The sequence below is a fragment of the Aedes albopictus genome, chromosome 2 (genome assembly GCF_035046485.1).
Source record: "Aedes albopictus strain Foshan chromosome 2, AalbF5, whole genome shotgun sequence".
In the NCBI taxonomy this organism is placed as follows: domain Eukaryota; kingdom Metazoa; phylum Arthropoda; class Insecta; order Diptera; family Culicidae; genus Aedes; species Aedes albopictus.
Window position 1 is genome coordinate 153,617,599 of NC_085137.1, and position 13,586 is coordinate 153,631,184.

The window sequence follows — 13,586 nt, forward strand, 5'->3', positions numbered from 1 at the left end:
CGAAGTTAATGCTACCATGCGACAATAATGCTAATGCACTTGATTGACTATTATAAAACATTCAATTCAATTTACTTTTAATCCGTTCAGCGTATACCAGTTAAGAGTATTTTGGATATCAACATTCATTTTTTTAACACTCTCTCTCAAGTTATTTATCAAATCAGAAATGTAAAGCTGATAGTCATCAGCATACAAATGAAATTTACAGAAGGATATATAAATGGAAAACAAAAGAGGACCGAGTATTGATCCCTGCGGTACGCCACAAGCGACAATGGTTCTATCCGACACAGTGTTATTAAACAAACTTATTTCGTCATTTCTTGTGACTTCCTCACCGAGAGTTATAATATATTTCTGATATTTTTGGTAGATGCCTTCTTGGCGTGTACTCAGTTGATTGAATTCCAAAATTTGCAGCAAATTTCATAAAAAGGTCATTGTAATGCTTTTCGGCACATTACTGACAAGATGTGCGAAAAAATATGTCAAGTGCTTTCATGGTAAAATCAGAGGTTCCCCGATTTCAGCGCCCCTTCACCGGTACATGCCCGTCCATGGATGTATTCTTGGAGAAATCTCTGAAGGAACCGATTGAATAATTCCTGAAGGAACTGCTGAAACAACTTCTGAAAGTATCTATGGAACAACTTTTGAAGATCTGTTGAAATTTCTGGAAGAGAAATGTTTTGAAGGAATATCTAGGAGAGTGTAAAGTTTCCTTAATAGTCTCTTCTAGAATTTCTATAGCAATCTTCGGGCAAAACTCTTTAGAAAGCTTCTGAAAATATTTTGAAGGAGTCCTGAATTTCTGATTCTCAATGTTTCCGTGAATCGTTCTCTAAAAATCCATGGAATACTTTTTAGAAAGTTCATGAAAGGTTTCCAAGATGAATGCTTTTGAAGGTCTTCAGAAATTAGTAGTTGAATTCCTGGAACAACTTTTACAAGATTTTTTTGAACGGAGTTTTCCAGAAATTTCTCCAAGAACTCCTTAAGAAAGTCTTGCTCGGATAGCTTCCAAAAATGTTGTATGGATTCCTTTGGATGTACTTCAAATCAAGGACTTCTTGGAGAAATTTCTTGAGAACTTTCTATAGTCTAAAGACATCCCTGGAAGAGTTTTTGAAATAATTTCCGACTGAATTTCTTTAGGATTTCCTAGATTATTTTTTAAAAGTAAATGAATCCTAGGATGGATTTAAGCAAGGGTCCATGACAGAGTTATTGAAAAATTCGTGGAAGTTTTTTTTTAATGTAATACTAGAAGAAATTTATAAAAAAAAATCTTTAAAGGAAAATCTGGAGATGTTTCTGAAGAAATTATAATCGAATTAAAAATAAAAGTCATGGGAGGATTTCTGAAAGAATCCCTCGAAAAATTTGCGAAAAAACCCCTAGTGCAGTTTCTATACGAATCTTTGCAGACAATTCTAAAATGAATCTCACATTTTTTTTTAAATAGTGTCTGGAGGAATTTCCAAAGAAATCCCAGGAAGATTTTCTGATAGAAATTCAGATTTTCAAAAAGAAAATTCTAAAGCAAACCCCGGAGAAATCAATCCTTGGAAGATTGTTTGGCAAAGAAAGCCCTTCAATTAATAACTGTGGAAGTGCTCAAAGAACACTAAGTTGAAGCGATGCAGGCCAAGTCCCAGTGGGGACGTCGAGCCATGAAGAAGAAGAAGAAGAAGAAGAAGAAGAAGAAGTTTTTGGGGAAATTGGAAGTTGCTTTGGGATTTTCTGGTGCAATCCTTGGATGAATTTCCATAGTAACCCCAGTACAATTTTTCAACTTTTCAAGAACTTCTCAAACATTTTCTGAAAATCTCTGATATAGTTTCTGAAGGCATCACTGAACGTTTTATTAAAGGAATCTCTGGAGAAATTTCTGAATAAATTTCTGAAGAAATTTCTGAAAGAATCTTTGAACGAATCTCTGAACGAATTTTTGAAATAATCCCTGGAAGAATTTCTACTCAAATTCAGGGATATTTTTTTTTTTTTGAAAAAAATAGAATGAATTTCAGAAGTAAATAATGCAAGATGCTTTAAAAGAATTCTTTGTTGAATAGGACGAGTTACAAAACAAATTCCTGAAGAAATGCACAAATGAATACATGGAAGATTTTTTGAAAGAAGAGGAAATTTTTGGTCGGATACTCGGTTAAATTTCCGAAATATTTTTTTAGAAAGTTTTTTAGAAGAATTTCCGAAGAAATTTTTGGAAGAAAGTTCTTATAAAAGAATTTCTGCAGTCGCTTTCATAAGAATTCTGTAAAAATCCTATCAATCTTTCTAAAATGTACGAAACTAATATTTCCTGTTCCATTTCCTGCAAATTTGAATAATCATAACTTCATAATGGCCTTATTATTGGTACCATTTGAGCAGGAGCGCCTATTTTGGTCACTTGTTGATATAACTCAGATTTCAAACAAATTGACATGGATATTTGTATATTGCTAGATACTGTGTGATACTCACCGTATCCCAAAATTCAAGTAAATTGGTTTGAAATTGCCTGAGTTATAGCCCAAAACAGGTCCCACTGCTCAAATGGTCCCAGGCCCTAGTAAAATGTAGTTACAGTTGCAGTTCGAGCAATTTGAACCCGCATTTCTCGAAGAAATCCTGTACTACGTATTCCCGCGGGCAATACCCCGCGCTGTCGAAAAGAAAATGGATCAACCGCGCAGAGTCCTTCCTTTCCCGTCGTCGTCGTCATCGTATCGAGGGAAGTGTTGGTAAAATCGCTCAACGTCGTCCGTCGATTCGATGGCTAAGGCGTAACCCGCGAATGAATGGTACCCCCGTGTATACGTAGTATGACGGCGCGGCGGCTTGGATTCAGTCGTAAACAGCCCGTTGACGAGGAGAACCGTTCGCCGATTGGCACCGAAAACACACTGCCCTGTGGATTATAGTGATTATGTTGATACTGAAGGCGATGTTTTGGAACCGTCCATGGTAGTGAAACGTGAAGTGAAGAAGTCGTAGCCGTTGTGTGACTCTGTGATTTCGTTCCGTCAGTAAGAAAGTGAAAATTGTCTAGCTCGGTATATCAAAAACGTGTGAGTATCAACGACGACGACGTCCAGTCATCATCATATCATAGGGTATCAATATTGGATTAGAGAGAGCCGTCGTCGTCGGTCGTCGCGGGGTGTAATGAACGGCCTTCAGCTATAGCTACTGGATTTGAACACGGAATGTGTCACGTCACGGCGCGGCGTCAGGGGTTATCGTCGGGCGGCGTTGCTGGTTTGTCACGATTCCGTGTGCGAAATGGAACGCACTGACTGATGAAGAGAGTGGCACGAGATAAGAAGCTGTGTGGTTCTGTGAAGTGGCTACTTTGGCCGTTGGGATAGTATTTGCGGACAGTCACTGTTTGCGGAGTGTAAACACAACGTATAATACAATGCAATGGACTTAGGCGAGGGTGGTATTAAGCTAGGTAGGGACGTAGTGCGTAGTTATGCGGGTTGGATTGAATGGGCTCAACATTTTTCCCGTTGGTGTATACGAACCGGTGGGAATACATCATCATGAAGATTACTGCTCGAAGCAAATATTTACTTAGGTTGTAAATTTATCACGAATGTCTGGTTCGGATGTTTCGCGGATGATGTAGCGATTGTAGTGTAAGCAAGATATTCATTTTTTCGCGAAAGTGTTATGTCACTGAGAGTAATTGTGAAGTCATAAATCATTTGCCAAGTGTAGAGTAGATTCGGGGGAGATAAGCCAGCGAATAATTCGAATTTATATGCAGAATGGTTGGAAACGTTGACTGCAGTTGATTCGCAATATTATCAGTTACGTGCTTTGTTTCCTGCACAATGCCTAATCTTAATTAGCATGCGCTTGAATAAATTGCGAAGGACTTCTGACTGAAAACGAAAAAACAGCTTTATCAGGTCAGTCACTTGTATGTTACTTGACCAGTAAAAGCGATATGTCGTGACTTCAAATTCACAATTTTATTGAGCCGAAAGGATTAGAATTAAAATTGTTTGATCAAAAACCTACGTACCTTACTTGCCTTACCAATCAGCCAAAGGCCTGAGTGTCCTCTGTTGTACGTAGGAATCGTCTCTAGTCTACTCAATCCATTGCTGCGTGTCTCCAGTTCCGCACTCTGTGAAGGGTCCGCAGGTCGTTCTCCACTTGAACGACCCACCCAGCTCGCATCGCACCACGTTTTTTTTGTAACGGTCGGATGACTCTTGAGAACCATTTTAGTCGGGTTGCTATCCGTCATCCTGATGCGTGACCCGCCCACCGTTCTGTAGCCTGCCGATTTCCACGCTGTGGACGATCCATACATCATGCAGTTGTAGCTTCTCAGTACACGAAAATGTGCGTTTTTAGAAGCTCTAAAAGTGGTTCTTAGGCGACTTTGACGAGAAATTTAAGACAAAAAAGATAAAGCAATAAAACTGTTTGTTCTAGCGCAAGTTCTAGCGTCACCCTATGAAAACTATGGGAAAATGCTCCAAATTTGGTCAAAACAGTTTAAACCCTTAATCTTTTTTGTTCGCAATTTATCATCAAAGTTGCCTAAGAACCAGTTTTGGAGCTTTAAAAAACGCACATTTTCGTGTGCTGAGAATGTTGCTACGTCATTCCGTTCAAAAGATATTGATGATTTTCTAGAAAAAATAGGCACTTTTCAAGTATTTTTCACTTGAGTTACAAAAATAACACCCCTCTAATTTTTTGATATGTTTTTTTAACAACATTTCTTCTTTTGAATGCGGGAAAAAGATTTTTTTTATGTTTACCCCAACCCGTCAAAACACCTTTTCAATAAACTATGATTTTTTAGAAAAATGCCTGTAACTTTTGAACCAAAAGAGATAACGATCATCTCAGCGCACGAAACGACGCGTTCTCAAATGCTCTACAAGTGTTTCTTAAGCGACTTTGATGAAATATCGAAACTGAAAAAGTCAACGCCATAAAACCGGTTTTTCTTGAACCACCCTAAGCTTATTCAGAAAAATTCCTCTAGATCGGTCAATTTGAAAGCTACATAAAAAGTGTCTTCAGCAAACTTGCTCAAAATTGATAAATCTACAACTATTCCAAAGAATGTATATAGGTATTCTTGCAAATAAAAAAGTTTGGTTCCTAATTTCTTTGAAAATATGGACCACCCTAATTTTCATGTATATTGAAAAGAGGGCCTTATTTTAGGGACAACTTTGTAGAAGACCATATTTGTCTAAAAAATCATTTGAAGGCGCTGCATGCATCTTTCCTCGTAAATCTGGTTCGTGGACCATTGTGCAATGCTTCACACAATCTCAAGTGCTGGTCTCCCGTTATGCCGAGAGACTAGCATTGGGCAAATCTGGCTGAGACATCGATTTTTGTGAATCGATTAGAATCGGATTAGCAGAATCGATTCACCGATTTAATCGAATGCTTTGAATCGATGTTTTCACATCAATTCGATGTTATAAAGTAATACAAAACTATGAGAGAAACTCTCCCAGAAACTTTAAAGAGACTCCTTCAGAATTCTGAAAGGAGTTTCTTTAGAATTATGAGAGATATTTTAAGCATGTTGGAAATGATCACATCTGAATCCTGAGCGACTTTACCTAGAAAAGAAAGCAAGACTCTTTCGGTATCTTGGTTGAAATTCTCTCTGAATTCCTGAGAGAGAGTACTCCATATCTATGAGATGGATTGTCTCAGAGTCCCGTGAGGAATTCTCCCAGAATCCTGTGATAGATTGTCTCAGAATCCTAAGAGAAGTTCTCCCTTGGGGTTCTCCCAAATGTTCCAGAATCCTAAGAGGGGTAATTCCAGAATCCTGAATATGATTATCCCAGAATCCTAAGATGAATTCTCCCAGAATCCGGATAGAAATTCCAAGCGCGGTTCTTCCACATTATTGAGATAAATTCATGTAGAATACTGAAAGAGATTCTCACAAAAATGATTTTCGGAATTCCAAGATGAATTCCCCAAGAAATTGACCCAGAATACTGAAAATCGTAGCTTAGAGCTCTAAGTAGGATTACTCCATAATTTTGAGAAAGCATCCCTCAAAATACCTGGCGGGACTGCCACAGAAACCTGATATATACTCTCATATAATTCTGGAAGATAGAAGAATGCCTCCAGAGTACTTTGAGTATTCTCCCAGAATTCCCCTAAATTCTTGGGTGGAATCTTTTAGAATGCTGAGAATAATTCTGGCAGAATTCTGAGAGGTATTCCGCAGAATTCTACGAGTGATTTCCTCAGAATCATGAGAGAGATCATAAGAGGGGTTCTTCCAGATTCTTGAGAGAAATATCTCTATTGACCTAAGCGTTTTTTTTTTCCGAAAATCTGATAAAGATTGTCCCTGGAAGGGATTACTAATACTTCTTGAATGGATTTCTCCAGCATCCTGAGAAGGATTCCCTGGAGTTCTAAGAGGTATTCCCACATAAATCAGAAATTACCGCAGATTCTTGAAAGGCATTCCCCCAGAACCTTTGAAAGGATTCCCATGAACTCCTGAAAGGAGTTGTCCAAGAACTCTTAGGGTGATTCCTCTAGAATACTTTAAATAATTACACCAGAACCTCAAGAGAATCTTCCCAATCTTGAGGGATTTTCCCTAATTATTAAGAGGGATTCTCCCAGAATCCTGAAAGGGATTTTTGCGAGCAACTGCTCCAGAAAACAGAAAACATAATTCTACTGAGATTCTTATAGAATGCCGAGAGGGATTTCTTGCGATTCCTAAGAGAAATCATAAATCTATGCTAGAGGTTCTCCAAAATCCAAATTTCTCTAGAAAATTCTGCCCACAATCTCGTGAGAGATTCTTCAATAAGTAATAATTTTGAAAGAAAGGGCCCTAGAATCTCGAAAAATATAGCCCCAGAATCCCAAGGATTTCTCCAGAATCATGGTCCCCGAATCCTGACGAGAATCTTGGGAAGGATCTTATGCAGAATCCTGTGTGGGATTCCCTTAGAATCCTAAGAAATATTCCCCCAGAATTCTAAGAAAAATTTCACCACAATTTTGAGAATGCTGAGTATGATTCTCCAAGAATTCTGAGAGGAGTACTTGAGAATGTTGAGAAAGATTTCCTCAGAATTCTGAGTGGGATCCTAAGTGAGGGTTTTCCAGAATCCTTATAAGAATCAACCCAAATCATCCAGAAATTTCTTAGAACCCTGATAGGGAATACCCCAAAATCCTGCAATGAATTTTCTTAGAATCCGAACTCTGGGCATGGCTTTTCGCAACTAGATGATGAGAACCAATTCATACAAGGATGACAGCCTCAAGAATCGCGTGCTGCTTTTCAAAAACGCACACAAGGGATATGTAGAGGTTTTACCTATTTTGATGAGCTGCCATGACAGCCGGAGACGTTCAGTGGTATCGTCACAGATGGAAAAACACTCAAATTTCGCGTTTTCTCAATTCACTGAATTGCCCCTCATTTCGCAATAAAAAAAATTGGCAATTTTTCTTCGGAATCCTAGTCAGACTAGTCAAGGCACTCAGGACACTGCATAGATGACCTGATTGTTGAAGAAGCGTGCGGAAGGGGTTGTTGCTAAAATTTACAACCGTTGTGCAGATTTTCAGAGAAGTCAACACTGAAAAAATGAGAAAATGTGTGAAAAATAAAAATAAATAATTTCAATGATATTTTTCCATGAAAGTACAATAAATAGTCTTTGTTTTGAGGGCTTCACCTTTCATGTTTGTTATTCCATCCCTAAGATATACGTGATTTTGTCATTCCGGATTCTAAATGAACATAGCTTTAGTTTGCTGTACTGTCTCGTAGCAGTGTGTGCGGTGCGAATTGTAAAAAAAACGAAAAAAGAGTAAACGTGAAAAAGTCAAAAACGAAAGTTATGAAAAAAATAGAAAATAGAGGAGAAGGAAGAGCAATTATTGGCGATAGGGAAAGAAAAGAAAAGAAAAACAAAAATGGTTAAATAATAATTAAAAAAAAAACAAGAAAAATAAATATGAAATAACAGAAGAGAATACAAGAGAAGAGAAAGGAAAAAGGAGAAGAAGTGAAGAGACAAAAGAAAAAACAATCATATGTCTTGTAACGACTTTTTGAACCCTCTTAGCAGAATACCTTCTTTGAATGAGAGTAATCAATTTTGTACCTTTTAATTCAGCCCTGTTTGAAATATAGTGTAGTCTAATGTAACTGGGTTTGGTTGTTGTTGACTTGTTTGCTAAATTTAAATTATGATCACTGTCTGGACTTCAAAATTGCTATGTTTATAGCTGGCATTGATGTTGGAACAAATTTTCCAAATGGAGGAGAATGTGCTTCTGTAGTCGACCTGCTGTTGGCATTGATGTTGGTCAAACGCCCTATTCAAGGTCCTACCTCAACCACTCAGGAGCGCATCATAAATTGCCTGCCCTAACGAGTAAACACACTCTCTTCGGGGTTCCTGTTTTGATCGAATTAATCTGGTTATGGCTGTCCGATCAAAAAATTACCTAACTGCGTGGTAATACATCCGATGATTTGTGATAATGACTACTCGCCTTTGTCCGACGGTCATCAAACGGATTTCCGAGGAACAATCCCCAAACAAAACAAAAGTCCACTTAAGCGCCAACCATTATTCATGATGATGGCCTATTTCCAGAAAACATACACAACATCTCGTTCGACTGTCGTTCTAGAATTTCCCCTAATCAAAAATCACTTTGACGTCCGATGACGGGGTGGCTATTAATATTGCAATCCAAGAAACGGAATACCTACACCTCCAGCACGCCAAGCGCGACATTCCACGACACGGGTTTATTTTTATCGCTCGCTTGGCCAACGCTGTTAAGTACAACCGTATCGTTCACCAGACTGCTCCGTAGAAATGAAATTGGCGACGCAAGTTAATAAAAAAAAGTAACAGAAATGTATCCTCCTCGCAACACTCCCGAGGACGGACGGGGCCCCCGTCATCTCAATTTGTCCCAATTAGCCTCTCAATGGAAATGAACGGGCGGCTATACGCATTTCAATCTAACGTTGCTGCGTTCCCTTGGTTCGTCGTCACGAGGACCATAGCAGATTCACCGTAGAGACCGGACTAACAACGGGGAATTTATGACGTCGAGGGACCCATAAGTGTAATAACTTTCAATCTGGGATCTTGCCATAGTGATGGCTTGTTTCAGCAGCTGCTGAAATGTAAATAAACATTGCATTGTAGGTAATGTAGGCGAAAATACTTGAATCAATTCACCTACTGTATCATTCCCATAGAACGGATAAAATCCATTAGAAATGGATTTGTGTTGGATTTGATTAGGGTTTAAAGCTTTTTTGTTCGTGAAGTTCAGTTTAAATATTTTTATTTGACTTCCTATTGTTTATATGCAATATATTTTTTGTTTACTTCTATTTTTGTTTTGGTTTATATGTACTTACATCTTTTTTGTTATTTCGGTATTTTTCTTTTGTTTTTTTTTTTTTTATTCTCGTTTTCCTTTTGCAACTTTCTGTTTTCCTATGTTTTCTATTTTTTGGGTTTTCATTTTCTGTTTTAATTTATTTGTTCTGATTTCCAGTTTCAGTTTTTGTGTTTATCTTCCTGTTTTTATTGTAAATTTATAATTCTCAGTCGTCAATAATTTATACAAGTTCACGTTCGACCTTAATTTTTCATTTCTTCGAATTGTTTTCATAACGTTGTCAGCATTCATCTCCTTCGGACAAGTCAACAACGGTCAATTGATCTAAAGCACAAAGATCGTTCCTCCTCACAGTCTTAGCAGATATACGAGGAAAGACTATTCATTGCCATTTGCGCGAAAAAGAAACGCTGACAAGCACACGCGAACGTGTACGCGCGCTATTAGATCAAGGTTTGGCCTGAATATTGGATGCCATGCACTATAACTGGTACCACTACCGATTAGGTCACAAGCAAATCGTCATGTTGTGTACATGTGGTACTTGCTTACTTACTGTACCCCCGTACGTATAGTAATGATACTCCAACGACGAAGACGACGACATCGCAAAATCATCCAGCAACAAGTGGCCATCGTCGCCGTCGTTGAATTCAACTCGTCACACATATGTTGGAGTTGATTCCACTATAGTGCTGTTGTTGCCATGGGAAGAACCGCCGCTCGGGCTATTGGTTCGCGCGCATGTTTAATGACCGGCGCATCACCGCCGGAGCGCCATGCCACGCGCGGAGTAGCCGGTCTCTTTCCGTCCCGTTGTTGAATGGTTAATCATTGCGGTAGGACAGTTCGAACTGGATTGGACAGCTTTGGTCCGCCAGGCCTACTAAATACGTCCGTCCGTCCGGCAGTTGACTGTTAAATGCCGTAGATAGCGCAGCAGCAGAGGCCAGGCTGATAACGAACCAAGTAGGCGCTCAAGTCCAGCAGGCCGAAAAATTCATGATTGGACTTCAATTTCCTACACTGATTTGAATTCGACGAGTTTACGCCAGTGCGTTGATTGGTCTTCAAATGAAAACGGAACGATTGGAACACCCGTTTGACTTTATCAACCATTTCATAGAAAAACGATGTAGTGCAACTCCGATAATCGTGAAACTTAGTGGATTTGTAGTTCATCGAAAATAATTAGACTCGTATTTTTTTTTATTTCGTCATTAGGGTGACTAATTTGCAGATTGGGTGGTCCTATGAATCAAGCTTTTAAAAAGCTTTTTTTTTTTTTTTTTAAATCATAACTTTTGCACAAGCGGTTTCAAACTTCTTTTTTCTTGTTTCAAAACTACTGAGTTCTAGTTTTTAGGAAAATACGTTAAATGGGCCACAATGTGTTTTTGTGCAAAAAATGTGCAAATATATTAGTTTTTTCACGTTTTCGTGGTGTTGGAACAAAGCGGTACCCTGGTTTTATATTTTTATCAGAAAATTCAGAAAAATTGGCGTAACATATCAAAAAATCAGAGGTATGTTTTTTAGTTTTTGAGATATATTTTTTTGTAATTTCCTAAAAACTGTTTACAACTGAATTCAATAGCTATCAAACAAAAAAAAATCGGTTAACTGATTCTAAAGTTATGATTTTTTGAAAAAAAATAAATAGTTTTTAAAAACCATGATTTTTAGGACCCCCCCTATCTGAAAATTAGTCACCCTAATGATGAAATAAAAAAATACGGGTCAAATTATTTTTGATGAATTACAAACCCACCAAGTTTTGCGATAAGCGGAGTTGCACTGTATCGTTTTTCTATGGAATGGCTGTATAAGCTTTCTGAAAAATAATGTATTTTTTTCTGTATAGGATACCAAAAACCAGGCTGAACTGAAGAAGTTTTAACTATGTTTAGATTAACATGTTGTGTTGAGTTTTTTCAAAGCGAACCTGTCACCATTTTGAATAATCTATTCTCCACCCTACACAGAAAAAAATATGTAATTAAAATTCAGTGAGAAATCATGCACATAAAGGGAATGCTAGAGTTGTTGCACTTTTACATGAAATATAATGTAAAATTACATTACCATCGTGTAAATTTCCGCCAACCATCGCGTAAACCATCTTGTACTCCAACCAGTTACGTGACAACTAGCGGAAATTTACACATTTGTAACGTAATTTTACATGATATCTCAAGTAAATATGCATCAACTCTAGCATTCCCTTTATGTGCATGATTTCTTGCTGAATTTTACATAAATATTTTTTTCTGTGTATTCTCTTATTGTTTTCAAGTATTTGTTTGAGGAAATATTAAAGATATTTTCCAATCGAAAAAAGAGTGTAAAATTCTGTGACATATGATGCACATGATTGGAGCGTGGAATATCCCAGAAGTTTACATGACATATCATGTAAAAGTAATAAAATATCATGTAAGCTTCCATTACATGTCATGTAATTCAGCACGACTCTGTGTGTTTACATGACATATAATACAAATTTACATGATATATCATGTAAACCATCATAACACTAAGTTTACATGACTAAACTGAAGTTTACATGACTAAACTGAAGTTTACATGACGTGTAAATCTCATTATTTTTATCTGTGTTCTTTCAATTTCACCAAAATTTGTTCAAAATTTGCCCAAAAACGTGATTTTCAGAGATAATATTTGTTATTTTTTAATTGTCGAACGGTAGCATCTCTCAAAATACCTTTTTATGGCTTCCTTATATGTTCTTCAAAATTACTTCTTTTTAACATTTTCCCAATAGTTCAGGGAAGTTTGTGGGTTTCGTGCCCGTACGGCTAGCAGCGGTAATTATTTAAACGTATTGTGAGGATTCGATTACCGTTCCAGCCAAAGGAAACTCTTCGTCAAACGAAAAACCCTCCTCTAATCCACTGAATGTTTCATGTGGTCCATTGCCTGATATAAACGCTTATTCAGCCAGTGAACAATCTCTGTATGCTTTGCCTATAATTTTGCACAGCTGTTCTCATTAGTCGAATTCCAGAAATTTTGTTTTTATAAAGAGGTCTAAAAATAATACATCTAGGGAACTGATCGTAACTGCTTAGATTTTTCACAACAAGTTTTACGTTTTTGACTTTCTTCTATACCAAAGTGTACTGAAAGGTTATATGGTTATATGTTCACTCAATAAACATTTTTTTTTAATAGAAGGCTCGGAGGGTCAAGTCACATATACCAATCAACTTAGATCGACCACTGAGGTGATGTCCGTATGTCCATATTTCAACGTATGTCTGTATACAAAACAGGTCACTAACTTTTCAGGCACTTCCCAAGTAACAATGATAGCCGAAGAACAGCTTATTCAGCTCAAATTTTCAAAATCAAGCATAAGAGAGGTTTATTCAACCATTGTACAACAATAATGTTTGTTAGCTTCCCATTGATTGATTGATTGATTTAGCTTTATTATAGAGACTTTCAGCCCTAGGCTGGTTCATCTCTTTAACACTTCCCATTGACCATTTAACGCATTATAGCTCAAATCGAACCGGAATTTTACCGTATTGCTATTGAAAATGATTCGGATCGTTCAAAGCGTTCCGGAGTTATGGCCATTTTAGTGATCCGGACCAGCACAGGTAGAACTGGCCGTATATCCCTTTCGGGACGAACCAGCACAATTGTGCTATTTTTCGGCAATGGTTTCACACATTTTTTTTCAATTGTTTTTTCCTTAAAATATGTAATGTAAATAATTTTTATGATCGAGTTATATTTGGTATGGGGAAGATGTCTGGAGTCCAAAAATGGCGACCAGAATATCCAAGATGATGGTCCGAAGTTCAAGATGGCGGCTGCTAATGGAGTTTTAGGCTCATTCAAATTTGGCATGGGGAAGATGACCAGAGTTCAAAAATGGTGACCAGAGTTACCAAGATGGCGGACCCAAATTCAAAATAGTGGCTCAAAATTCAAGATTATGGCTTTTTTGAAGAGTTTCAGGCCCACAACCATGCCGAGAGTTTCCCAATGCTGTGTTTTAATGGCAATTCTTCAACATACGTGGAGAAAGCCTCTAGCCCCGGTTACACGTTGAAAAATTACACTAGTTTACAAATTAAAACGAAAGTCGTGAACTTCTGTCAACGACCAAAATTTTTAAAGCA

At 37.6% G+C, this 13,586-nt stretch overlaps 1 protein-coding gene across 2 annotated transcripts in view; it reads left to right on the top strand.

Annotated features, from left to right (window-relative positions):
- Window positions 1–13,586, top strand: part of LOC109420930 (facilitated trehalose transporter Tret1) — a 64,231-nt gene that overhangs the window by 30,745 nt on the left and 19,900 nt on the right. The window contains exon 1 of one of the 2 annotated variants that reach the window (XM_029864798.2): window positions 2,641–3,075. The exons of the other annotated variant lie outside the window; for it this stretch is intronic. The gene's annotated coding sequence lies outside the window, so the exon portion shown is untranslated. Of the gene's footprint in view, window positions 1–2,640; window positions 3,076–13,586 lie in introns of those variants that run through there. 2 annotated transcript variants of the gene reach the window in all.